Raw genomic sequence first — 14,637 nt, forward strand, 5'->3', positions numbered from 1 at the left:
AACTGAATGTCACCGAAAATAAACATAATTAACATGGTTTCATTAATTATAACTAAGTGCAACCTTCGAAGGTATCTAAGGTAGGTAGGTATGTTCCCAAAATGGTACATTCAAATTGTTTAAAATAGCAAAGTTTGTTTGAGCTTGCAACACTGCACTAAAGCTATGTCACTTAAAATGAGACGAGTGTAATTCAAAAAGACGCAAGTCAAAAATATTCTTATATTGTATGTGGATAGGGTATAAAATCGCTTAAGTGAAGAATACCTTAAGGGCTCTTCTGATTTGAAATACTTTGTTGTCTCCGAGCATTATTCTCACGCCGACCAGTCGCCACATTCAGAAACAAAATCTCATTAACAATGTTATTTCGTTTTAGTATTAAATTAATATGAGTGTATTGCGCCCGTGCATTTGTTACTGGGCTTTAAAACGAGCAAACACATGAAAGCAATATGTTTTTAGTATCATTTTTGATAGGTTATATGGACTTAAGAATAAAGCCATCGTGAAGACAATGCCAGGTGCTAATCAAGTCCATATTCCGATGAACTAGCATAATGGAGTGCCGTCTCGAATGACAACCTACTTGCTTTAAATTGAGTTAAGTACGTAGAATGCTTGTTAATCATAACACATTGTAGTAATATTGATTTCAAATCATCAAAAGACAACTTTACAACGTAGGTAAATAAGATTGTAAAACCATTAAATCCAAGTAAATTGTATACTTTACACCAATTCTGTCTTTACAGACATCACATAGGTAGAGCAAATGTCTGTTTCTTTTTATTTAGTATACAGTCACAGTAGCTTTATAGTTGGCCACATAGATCCAATTATGGATCCTGAAGAAATCAAGGGAAATGTTGTAGCCGCTAGATAGACAGATATGGCGGATGTATGGAAATTATACGAAAGTTTACGTTTACGATTGAATTTCTCTGTAGCCTTTAAGAGGAAAAATAGGAAAAGCCTGATTTGTTGTAGTCCAGTTATCTGGCTTTCGAAATCACTCGATTTTATAGCATGAGCATCGATTTTTTTATACAAATTTTACTAAACGCTGACACTCGTTCATCACGTTTTAGGTACAACTTTGCATAAGTGTATTTATTATATTGTAAAACATTTCAGATTTTCAAGGGTGATTCGTTGTAAACACACTCTTTGGGATAATAATGACATTTATTATTTTTTTTTTTATCAAGAGATGTGAACGCTAGCGACTAAACGGTGACTGCCTTTTTCGCTGATTTTGCTCGATGCAGTCTTAACTATTGTACGATGACTCGAGACGACGAGTTTAAACGACCTTGATGATGAAAGAACTACATAAAAGCTATAATCGTGCTGGATTTTCCACCATATATTGCTTTATCTATAAAGAACCGGAGGTCGATAAAATTCCAGGAAAACTGTAGAATATCTACTTTAGGATACTGTACTATCTGTAAATTAATCACTGGGAATTAACACCGCAATAATACTTAGGTAGGTACGTCATGTAATCATGATCCTGAGAAATGTCAAAACTTAAACTATCTATATAAGTAATGTCTATCTCTGATTTTACAGAAAAATATGAATTTGTAATGTAACCTGCACCTTTTCACTAAATCTAATCCTATTCGTGAATCGAGTTCTCATGCTTGATGTCCCACCAAACCACGATCTTCAAGATTGATGTTTATTTTGCCTGGAATGTTGAAATTCATAAATCGTGTAACGAATAAATTCGGTTCCATTGCGGATTTTCTTCCGAATCAAGTACTCAAATGCATTAAAGCTAGCAATGTATCGTTTGATAGTCCGGTTCGTCGTGAAGACGTGAGCGCGAGTGGTATCGGCAACGGCGTCGACAAAATAACTTCAGTTCCGTGCCGGGTCCTCATCCAAGTGAACGCCGCAGCGTCCGTTTACTTGCAATATTCAATAAAATAAATCGATAACCCATCAGTGAAAACTTATATTATTTTTTATCACGGGAGTAGAAAGTGTGTTTTATGAATAGGATGTTATTTTATCAATTGAAGACAAAGTTGGATTAAGCTGTTGCGCTCAAATTCGGAACTTGTAAGGTAGATATTATGTTTATTATGCATTGTTGCATCTTCCACGTTTTCAATGGATGTGACAAAATTATGTATTAAGGCATTGTTTGTCTTACAGTAGCAGGTAATTAAATAATAAATGGTACTCCTAAGAAAAATAACATTGACAAAACACAAATACTCGTAAAAACTATTCAGACTTCATTAAGTCTCTGATTAGGACAATATTTACAATTTGAATTGTATGTTTGCCTAAACAGTTTTATGCCTGACATTTTATTGCTAATCAAAACACCGGAATTAGTAAAAACTGTTTTAAAATTTTAATTTTGCGAACTTTACACATCTGATGTCATTAGTAATTATCATCGAAATGATGACTAATATTGTGATTACCATGATTCGAAAACCATAGTGATTTCGATAGTAACATTACGTTCGTGCATCAACGCATTCCTTTGGATGATTCATGTTTTGAATGGGAATTGAAGGTAATAAATCTAATACGAGTGACTACTAAAAATGAAACTGTGTTGCAATAGCATTTTACATGATTTGTGGTCGTTTGTAACGAATCAACTCTGGTGGAAAAAGCAAATGACATAATCTAAAGCGAGGACAAGTCAAACCACGTATTTTACTAAACGTGTTCACGTCGTGCTTTTTGTTAAAAGATGGCAGAGACATGCAAATAGTAAAGACTAAGTACGTACTTAATAAGGTATTCAAATAAAGGTGCATTCCTCGTCACGGCTAATAGTGGCTTAGTAAGTTTTCTGTTCCCTACAAAGTCATACTCGTACCTAAGCAAGGACTCACTTAATTCTACTAACTTCTATATAAAATGATATTTTGCTTTCCCAGAGACCTTAAATACTTACTGGATGATGTTACGATAAATGATCGAAGCTTTTAACATCATAAAATACCGTACCGTACCGTAGTATTAGGAGTTTTTAAACCCATGCCAAAAACCATGCATTAGGTCCTCTAGGTGCACTAGGTACCTACTAGGTAAAATTTATTAGAATAAACAATATTGTTGTGTGGAACTAGACGAACTAATTTGCATCGGGGTTCGTAAATTTGACTTATTTTAACTCGTCTCTGGAAACGCTAATAATATTGGCCTTAGAGTCATGGTGACCATAATGCGTACGCGACACTGTTAGAGTTAGACCAAGCTAAGTCGGCAGCGATTTTGGTAGCCCACACTGTGCAAATGTTATTTAAACGTCATAATTTCATGGAAGTTTGACATTTAAAATAACACTTGCACAATCTGGGCTATCATCATCGTCACTTTAGCTTGATCTAACTCTAAGTATATATTATTATGTTGTTCGTACCTACTCAATATAAACCGGCTTTGTTTACTCTGTACTCATCCGAAATTCTATTTCCACTTGGCTTACTGACTTTGTTTTGCGCTCATGCTCCTGCATAATCTAAAGGCTCTGCGTGCATTCTAGACTACCTAATTCCTAGCTTCACTGGTTCCTGTGTAATCTGTAGGTACGTAGCTTTACTATAGTCTGATGGAAGCAGACGCAAAAATAATGAGAATAGGTACCTGCACTTTGTAAGAAAATTACATAATTTACATAGATGGACCTACGGGCGTAACAAGTTGACAATAGGTAATCGTTAACGTCAATCCAAAAGTAAGAAATGTATTGTAAGTATATAAATGATTCTGTGACCCTTTGTTCGCATTTGTCGTTTCCGCATGTTAAATATTTTTAACTTTTTTTTATTAGCGTTTAACGACTAACGATTTTCACCTTGGCTACTCACATTATGACATTTAAATGACAAACTAAGCAAAGCGTATATAAATATGAGTAAAATAATTGAAGGATTAAACAATACTCGTAACACCGAATTTCTGACAAGAAAAGGAACCCAACGTATATTTTTAGCTGCCCAAACTCAAACTATTGGGAGAAATTGTCCTCCAAAGTACTGAAAAGTGCTCAAACTCTCTAACTTCTTTAGAGAGTTTTGTTCAAGCAAATTGCTTGATTATAATGTTGTAGAACATGAAAGAGTAAAGCACGCGTGTTTTGTTATTTTGGCTCAAACTCATATTTTACAAAAAAAAACACAAAGTATGAAATTTTGATAGGTACTCCACCTGACCCTGTACCTTTACCTTTTACGTTTATTTTATACATTTTATTATTATAATGTATATGTATGTACCTTTACCGTTTAGACTTAGAGCAAACCTTTGGGTTTCATGTAAATTATTAATGTTGTTGTGTGGGTACCTAAATCTCGTACGGGTTAATTATGTATGGCTCGCTGGTAGGTAAACAGCCTTCAATATTTTATCTGATATAGTTACCTGATTTTATGGTAGAATCAAGTATGCAATCAGCATTAACCCCTAGAGCGCCCCAGAATTACCGTAGTATGGAACTCCTATACTAGTCCAGCACACGTGTCTGTGTAGGGCGCTCCACGGGTTAAAAGTATCTCTGAATGTAGAACAATTACACTGTATACCTGTATTTGAAAAAGTAGTCCAGGGTGGCACATAGGTACTCTTGGTGCGTTGTTTTATCCGCTACTTTTGGCTGTAGGTACATGGTTTGTTAACAGTTCATTCTTCATGGACTGATAGGTCGAAAATTTTCCACATAAGCCTTCGCCTAAGTTAAAAGATGCCGATCCACTTCTATCCTTCCATCATGGAAATATTGACCTATTGTTTATAATATTATTGCCATATATTGTGCGATTTATCCGTAAACCACACTTCGTACTTACAAATACCTACGCCTTTTTCCAAAAAGAAAACTCACATTTTTATTTTATTTTGCATTTCCTGAACAAAATCAAGTTTTATAATAAAGATGAAAATTTGGCAGCTTTGTGTAATCAAATGGTTGAACAGGTGTTAAATAATAATAAATTGGAGCAAGTAGGTAACAATGTTACCTATTTACCTACTTTGTATAATATCTGATGACTTTGCCCACCAATCTTGAATGTCGTGATGACGCACGGCATGTTGGCAAACAAATTAATTTATTTTCATACTTACTAATATCCAGCTAATTACTTATTAAGTGGTAGTATTGATTATACTGGGTATTGTTTGGTAATTTATGTATGAATCTCCTGGTACCTTCGTTACAATTAGGAATTTCCATTTGCTGAATAAAATATTTACCTATAGGTAATTACTTGTTTTAATTAACCAACCCACTTTGTTCCGGTTTTTATTACTCTAAACTTGATAGACGAAATTCAAAAAATGTAAACTGATGCTAAGCCTATTTCGCTTTTAGAAATAAAATTACATAACGACAAGGACAATATCGGTATTGTCTGTTACAAAAATTTAACTCTTTATGGATTTGGTTTCCTCATTTATTTTCGATAAAAGCATATTATTCTTGCGCTCTTACGCTGACTAATATTCTACGTCCTCAATGACGGGAGTCTATAGAACTCGATTCCTACCGGCTTACCTTTTTTTAAACACCTTATTCTACAACTCTCGAAGATAAAGCAAGACAAATAAACTCCGATCTGCCCAACTGATCTGACTGACTGATGTTCGACATGCCGCCTTTAGATACATGGTACATGGTACATTGTAGGTACGCGACGACAGACTCTTTTTCATAAAATAATAACAGAGCTTTTCGTAAACTTAACCTTGGTCGTTGACTTGATATCAAGCACTTGCCGGTTCATAAACCACACATGATATTATCGAACACTCGTATAGTCAGCGGCAGAAGTCCACACATGATATTATCGAACACTCGTATAGTCAGCGGCAGAAGTTGCTAAGCGGGCGAGGTGTCAAAATTACCTTGACACGCTCTTTTTCTCTTAACAATAAAGTAGCGCCAAGTTCATTTTGAACACCTGGCCCGCTTAGCAACTTATGCTGCTGACTGTACATACCTACACCTGTATTATCTCCACGGGAGCACTGAACTTTGCTCAAGGTTCATCCATTCATTCACTCCTGATTAGTTCCGGATTGTGAAAGCGGGCTAAACTCTCACACCATTATCTGCTTTGATGTGTTGTTTTTACTTAAACGACTTTTAGAGTTCCCCAGTTAAACAGCCCTAATGGTTTATTACTTTGTTCAATGGGCCTTACAAAGTAAAAAGGTTTTTTAAGCAACCTGGCTTGACTGTGAAGTTGGTACAAGGGTAAACAGTATTTCGAGCAAGAAACATGCCTATGTCAATAAAATACCTATGCGAGTATATTCATTAACATAAATATATTTGTGATTCAATAAATTCATGAAGGAAAAGTATGTTAAAGTCTATGTGGCTAATTCCACCCACGAGCGTATATTTCTTTGATTTGCAATGGTAGGAAAAAACATTTGCTTTTGATTGCTGAAACTAAAAGCAATCGCTTCTTTGCCGACAAAATTATCAATGTTGTTCGTTGTTCGAGAAAACCTCTAGTGGACCGCGGACGTGCGGACGGCTAACCACATGGAACTTAAGGGGCCCACTGATTAACAGTCCGCCGGACGCTATCGGCCTGTCAGTTAGAACAAAATTTTGACAGTTCCGAACAACTGACCGGCCGATACCGTCCAGCGGACTGTTAATCAGTGGGCCCCTTTAGTTATCTTTTTAACTCGAAACATAAGTAGTTTAAGCAATGTTTATAATAATGGTTGTGGATACTTTCTTCTGGTTGAACAATTAACCACAGGTATTTGATGAAACCAACGAAAGTTCGTTTTCACGTGGCATACGATACTAGAGTAATATACGTTGCGGTTTCCATGGACACAACGACATCATCGTTACTTGAGTTGCTTGAGCATGAGCATGGTAAATGTTAACAAAATATGCTTAATAAGTAAGACTCAAACCACCGCAAACAGATATACTTACCTAGATTAAACTTTTTACTACGTAGTAAATATCCAACAATGTTAAACTCAAAAAACGCAAGTGTTCCTATTTAACGTATTTAGATTAATCACGACCTTATAAAAACCGATATAACTTCATTAAAGATTGAAATCATAAGACAAAACTCTTTCACGTCTAACTCTATATTCGTGTTATCGAAAACCTAGCATGATGTTTTTCGAAAAAAGTAAAAACAAACCGTAATTCATTGAATCAATCATTATGGTTTTTGTAATTAAACTGCCTAATATCATGTCATGAGTCATGACTATGTAACGAAACAAAATGATCACGCACTCTCGTTTACATGTTCCTATTATTACGTCATGCAAATCGCGATTTGTATAAGCATAAGCGTGTAATATCATTAAGAAAGGCATAAGTGGCATTTAAAAATATCTTCAATAGGGACGGTCATTCTACTGTCATGTCCATTTTGGTATCCGATTTCAAACCTAGTGTTTAATGACTACTTTTCAAATGTGGTCATTCTCGATAAGTAGTTATTGTCATCTGCATATTTTACTATCGTAGTATTAATATTTTCCTGGGGTAATTTACATTACTTTTTGGACACTGAACCTCTCTCGCCGGAATACCTTTATCTCCAGATAAGTTTGTGACAACCAACAAGACGAAGTCTTTTATATTGTAAAATAGCCATTTTCTTACCAAGTTTCACAATTTTGAAGACAAAGAATCTAGTTAATATTTCATGTTTCTGTTTAACGATGTTTCTGACGAGTCAAAGACTGTTTCTTAAACAAAAACCGTAGTAAGTTACGAAACTGAATATTCATAAAACCAGTTGACAAATGCTGCTGGTAATAACGATGCTAAATATGTGCGTTGATTTGTGTGAAACAGACATCTTCCTGCATATTTCAATATTAGAAACGCGGAGCAAATTGTCACCTAGGAACTTCTTTTGTCATAGTGTTATTGATAAATTATTAGCTACTATTGTGCGAAACAAAGAAAATTTTGGCAATCTACACAAGTTTTGGAAAATATTGGCTGTTAGTTCTAACTAAGGAATAGCAACAATGTTTTTGTTCTCTCTATATCTATGTAATCACCACTACAAACATTGCTATTAAAAGAAGAAAGAATGAATAATCCCAAAGGTTCTCAGTTCTAATAAAAATGAGCGGATCGAAAGCCGGTACTTGTTGGAATCAACTGTGAAGTCTGTGAATGAGCGAGGTTCCGTGTAAACGATCTTAAACTAATTTAAGCATTTCACTCACAGCAATTGATAAACAGATGACAAATGAACCATAACCTCAGGAAACATTATAAAATTTTATAGTAAAGTAAATTCATGGAATTAAACCGTTATTAATATTCTAGAAACACGTTGCATTGAGTTAGGTACACAATACTGTTATGAACATTTCATTAAAATTTACCACTTATATAATCAACGCACAATCTCAGTAATAGAAGCTTACGCTGCGTTCTATAGTATTAATGAACAATACAAGATCACGTACTTACCTTCGCTTTTAGTGTGGTATTTTTCTTACCCATAAAATACGTAACTACAGTTTCACAGCTTTCCTCTATTACGTGAACCGACTGGAATTGTTAAAAAAACTCAAACAGGCTAACTCGCTTTGAAACAAATAAAAGTGGAGTTTAACTGGGTTTCTGCACATCGTAAAAAGGGAACAGATCGTAAAGTGATTTTAGTCCTGCGAGTCAATTTGGCTCGGCGGGAAAACGACACGAATTTTGTTTTAGACGGCGCCGTAAACATTTAAGCACATTAAATGCTGTCGTTTAACGCCTTTTTATAATTAAGTTTGGTATTTCATTAAAGATATCAAAGAGATTCTAATCGAATGAAAACTTTGTAGCAAAATTCCAATTACAATTATCTGAAAACGGTCCTTTTATAAGTAGGGCTATGTATTCGTTATATCATACTTATAGGTATACATACATTTTAATATTATCTAATGAACGAGTAAGTAAACGAATTTAATTCAAGATACGCTTGTTAGGTGAGTTAGATGACAAAGTTTACGACGACACCTTTCAAATGAAAACTTCTGAACGTATGTATATATTTAAGTATGTATACGTATGTATATCGCTACCTAGTACCCATAGTACAGTCATCAGCAATAGTATCTTACACAACTAGGGCCGCAAAAATATATGACGCGCTCTTATTGCGCTCCAAATAAGAACGTGTCACATATTTTTGCGGCCCTAGTTGTGTAAGATACTATTGCTGATGACTGTACGAGCTTTATTTAGTTTGGGACTAGGTGAATCTGTGTAAATAAGATTGTCCCCAAATATTTCTTTTATTTATTGTATATAACAAAATTCTCTACGGGACATACATTGATTATCAGGATCATCTATGTATCGATTAGATTTAAATCGTATTCAGCATATTATGTATATTGCTCAGTATGAAAATTATATTTTGATAAACATACCATACCAACCGCGTTTTCTAAATAACACCAAAATCCGTATTATATTTAAGTGGCTGGCAACGGCAGCGCGTTTCACACTGAGGTCGAGCCACAATGTCTGACACTCAATAGAATCGCCCCTACGAGACAGGAGGTAAGAAAGAGCCCTGTTCCGCCTTGTGAAAGCCTGAGCCGGTTCCTTTCTACAGAATGCACCGACTTGCAGCCACAAAATAGCGCAGCTTTGAGACGGTTACTGCTTTCTACCTATAGAATATCCGCTCAAGTTTATAAAGTGGAAAACTTTGAAAGGAGAACCTTTGCATTGGTACCCTTTACCTAAATGTCTTTTTAAGGGTAGACCTTTTATACATATATAAAACAATACTCGCTTGAGATTCTTATTTCACAATAAATGTTATTATATTTTTTTACTAACAGAACTATAAAGATTTAAATGAATCCTAAAGGTTAACCGGTTCATCTTCGCTAACGGAACTTGGATAAGTATCAAGGCTACCAGGAACGGATAACTCGCACAGAATGTCGAATAAAACGCAGTTATTAACTACGCATAATATTGTTTTATCCGTGTGAAATTAGCTGCCCATTTGTATAGTAAAAATTAACACAATCGTGATCAAATAGGTACTTGATGAGCAAAATATTAATAATGAAAATTACATTGAGATAGGTATCTGCTATTCAATATAATACGCAATGAGAATATGACCATAATTTGTAAATGGAAAATGGGATGTCTTTGTGAAATAGTATTTCGTATATAGACAGTTATGTACCTACATAGCATAGCCATTATTTTTGCAATGACGATACCCACATGAAGTCTTATCATTTGATGGAACTAGGTGCGATTGTTTGTATAATAAAAATTCCTTCTTTCATAACAGCAATATATTTCTAGATCAGAATATTCCGTTACAGTTCAATCTCCAATCCTCTCACTTCACAATCGGCCTCCCTTCACCTCTGCCCGTAACCGAATGCCCGTTAACCGCCATGCCAGTCGTCTTTTATTCTTTCTTCCAACTACCTTCTACTTACAAAGGTCAACTATCAGTCACGTTACTTTTAAATTTATTAAATTATAGATTACCAATGATTATTCAACTCTTTATTTCATTAAATCTGTTTCTAATAATTAGTAATTTTAATGAATCTTACATTTGTTTGTCTCCAGGGTAGTGACCGCGCGCGTAGTCTACCTATGCCCGCGGTGCGTCATAGCTAATCTTAGCTACCAAGATGTCGTCACAGCTTGACCTCCACCTGACTCACGTCTTATCCATCTACAATCACAATTATTATTTTTTAGTCCATCTTCATTACCCGGGATTTAATTGTCTAGGTAATTAATATTCAACGTGAGGCACTCGAGTTTAATTAGATTTCTTTTGCCATTGGCCCTTTTACTTTAGGATCTTTGTATTTTCTGTTGTTTGACCCAGTTTACTTTATCTATTTATCTTCTTCGTAGTTTCGCTTGTAATCAGATTACCTATCACACTGGAATTCAATATAAGTATGCTAGGAATTCCTGCTGAAGCGTTGTTTGAATGTATAGTGATAACGAATCGTAAAGATAAACTCATCCAGTAGTATGATAATTTTCGATAACAATAATCGATAACTCTTGACCTATTTTGGCTGATACTGATACTTGGGGTAACTCCAGCCAGCAGATCCTGCAGCAAGGACTAGGAAGGGGATACTATAAGGGGGAGGCGATGTTGATACAAAATAGATTCAACCCAAATTCAACCTTATAGCGACAGCAATTCGGTGGGATAATTCTACCTATTTTGACCAGCAAAATCTGTAATGTGGTCCTTTTAGAATCCCCCAATAATAATTTACAGGACACTGTTTTTTTAGAATATAAAAAATATAACAACAAAAAAAACTTTATTTTTATCTTTAAAAAACCGTTATGTATTTAGTGTTATCGACAATTTCACCTCAATTAGCATAAAATCGTTTTGTGAACAATGCCGTACACGGGTTTACAGTTTAAGTGCAATAGGTAAAGTTGATAAGGTCGCGGTGCTTAGTCCCGTTACTTGTGTGTCTTGTCAAGTCGTGTGCCGTGTGGTGTATTTTCAAAGGAACATTATTATTTTTAACGGTAGCTCATGCATACTAAAAGTGATGTCTAGAGGGCGGAGTACCGGTGGCAAATTTCACACTAAATGTATGGAGTCGCCTAAGTATTCTTATGATTAAATAAATAACGAATAAATGATTAATTTTGCATAATAATATAATGTAATATGTTGTTAATATCTATAATACATAATAATATGTTTTCTTATCAAAACATTATCATTAGGTACTAAATACTATAGTTCGTTTTTTTAGCATTAGAAAGAACTTCGCAGAAGTAAGCTTGTGGTTCCAAATTCGGCACTTTTAGCGGTAATCATTTGAAGTAAATTATATGTATAGACCATGCTACATTAGATAATTCAATAATTATTAACAATTAAAGGGCTAGATAAAAACTGCATGCTTGCTTCTGTGAAGTTCTTTCTAATGCTAAAAAAAACGAACTATAGACTAAGAAGTTATACCTGCCAAACGATATATTATTTTCAAGACCATTCAATTACAATTGAGGACTGGAATTATGTGTTCTAGGTCCTTATCACAATCTACACTTAAGTGCGTATCCATGTTATAAAATGACTGGACTATGGCCACATGTTCCTGGTTTTTCGGAGTGAATCGGTTTCTTAATTTATTGAAGATCCATTTATGAGTGGAAAACGATCACTCTACATCTACCGATGTCATGGTTGCATGTTTAAGGACTTGTTTATAATTTTCCATTGTAATCATATTCCTTAATTCGTCAGCATCTGGGTTTCTATCTAGAACCAATTCGAGTTTATTTCGCACGGTTTCACTTCCTTGGAGGCTTAAAATAGTCCTAACTATATCTATTACCAGAAAACTTTCTTCTATCGGAATTTAAGTGCATAGTGTTAAGTACTTACTTCCAATTTACGAGTAGGTACCATACTAAGTACATTAGGTAAATGAATAATTTTATTATTCAAGCCTAAAATAAAAATTATAAAAACGACTCCATACCTTTTGTGTGAAATTTGCCACCGGTACTCCGCCCTCTAGTGATGTCTCTATTTTTAGGAGCTATTCTTAAAAAAAGCTTGTAGGCATGTAAATTATTCGTGATTCAAACACTACAAAAAACGGGTTTATAACATTATTATGCTTTATTTATTTAGCTACATATAATAAAACAATAATTCGCGGATGTATATCTTTGGATACAATAAGTCAACGTTAAAAAAACACAGAAAGCCATTGACAACCAATTCAATTTTCCGGATTAGATCTGTCACGCACTGTCGAAGCACGGATCGAATGGTATCACTCTCGTATTCCGTACATCCTGTATCGCCGATCGCGACCTCAATACTAATCACCCCAAGACGTGACCCAAGTTTGAAGATAACAGATTTTCACCTGAAATTTTAAAGTCAAATAGGATGTAGTGCTGTGGGAGTAGCGCAATGCATGCTAATTTTTTTTAAGGAAAGTTGACATTCGCCAAACGTTTTTTTTATAGTATTTTTCATACAGTATGGGTACAGTGACAGATGCCATCTCAATGCAATTGCAAGATTTGTTTCTTAAGGTTATAAATTGTATAGAGTTGCCACCTGCCACCGTCCCAATGCTGTTGGAAAAATGCTATAGCATTTGTTTTTCTTATAATCTTAATTTTTGGATCATACACACAATTTAGGATAGAGAGGATAAAAAATTATAAAGCATAAAATAGTGCCAATCATTTTCACACGCGGCTTTTTTTAGAGCTCACGAAATAACAATAATATTTTATTTACTACTTATGTAGGTCTTTCCTACATTTACCAGATTTCAACTTCGACTACCTAAATTCAGAAGACACTATACTCGTAATAGATGGGAAATAAAACCATGCCACTTCTATTTATTGTATACGATGAAACGCTATTTTAAAGAAAATCTATTTTTAGAGAAAATCAATAGTGGAAACTTGAACTGGGTTAGTGGTCAAATTATAGCCGAAAATCCGACACGGGATATAGTTTTAGCACTATCTATTATTACTTATTACCTAAGTAACTGACCTAGAATTTATGTAAGTATAATGAGTGAGATCCTAATAATATATGTTGCTATGTTTAAAAAAATACTACTTCCACTTTATTCTTTAAAATCAGTGGGCAGTTGGATTTTACACTAGTATCTAAGTTAAGATAAGGTAAGGAAGGTATACCTACAGGGAACCGATCTTTGAATTTTTTAGTTCATAAAAAACTTCGAGTTTTATGTAGAAGCTTTCTGTTTGAGATATAATATTTCCGAGGTGTTCGGAATGGGACACACGTCGGTAAGTCGGTATAGATTTTTTTTTTATTATTTATGGGCTTACTCATGGCCACAAACTAGCCGAGGCGTAGACGTGGCCTACGATGGAGCGAGCTGATTTACTATATACGAGTATATACTAATTTGCACCATAAAACTGAATTAAACCACCCGATACCCTGTAATCGCTCGTTGCACTGTAATCTGATTTCCGATCATGAATTCCTAAATAGATGAACTGATTTTAAGCAAATGTTCGATATGTGTTACTATATGAGTTAAGTTTATACATAGTAAAAATCGTTAAAATTGCACGTATTGCTTGTTTATTACATACATTTAATATGATTAGAAACATTACCTGATTCGTAGACACATTCCATAAAACACACGACTATGTTATAAGCCCCACCACGGCACAAAGGGATGCTGAAAGAAGATGAACATAATATGATCTCGTTAGTTCGGATGATTTATATATTGAAAAAAGCTCCAAGCTTCTTACGTTCCCGTAATACAATGAAACTACAAAGAGGTATTCCAATAAACTAAATTAAATTGCTCACGTCACGTAAGTACCTATTGCTTTCAACGGCTTTTTGTCTCGAAAATAACTTTCATTTTGTTTCCAAGGAATATAAATAGGTAATAATCATTTCCACGAGTAAGTTCGCATACACTGGGCTTATATGGTGACCCGTGAGACAATCAAAATAAGAGGATGCGTAAAGGTTTACTGAACAGCAAGATATTTGTTCTAATTATTGGAAACTAGTGGAAACAGATAACAATGTGCTGAGCGCACGGTGTGATGGCTCCTCTACACGATGGGCC

The 14,637-nt window shown here is 34.7% G+C and overlaps 1 protein-coding gene across 2 annotated transcripts in view; it reads left to right on the forward strand.

Moving 5' to 3' along the window:
- LOC134680167 (uncharacterized) overlaps positions 1 to 14,637 on the forward strand; it is a 56,188-nt gene that overhangs the window by 19,709 nt on the left and 21,842 nt on the right. Inside the window, exon 1 of one of the 2 annotated variants that reach the window (XM_063539237.1) lies at positions 1,876 to 2,081. The exons of the other annotated variant lie outside the window; for it this stretch is intronic. The gene's annotated coding sequence lies outside the window, so the exon portion shown is untranslated. Of the gene's footprint in view, positions 1 to 1,875; positions 2,082 to 14,637 lie in introns of those variants that run through there. 2 annotated transcript variants of the gene reach the window in all.

This window comes from Cydia fagiglandana, chromosome 3, assembly GCF_963556715.1.
Source record: "Cydia fagiglandana chromosome 3, ilCydFagi1.1, whole genome shotgun sequence".
Lineage (NCBI taxonomy): Eukaryota > Metazoa > Arthropoda > Insecta > Lepidoptera > Tortricidae > Cydia > Cydia fagiglandana.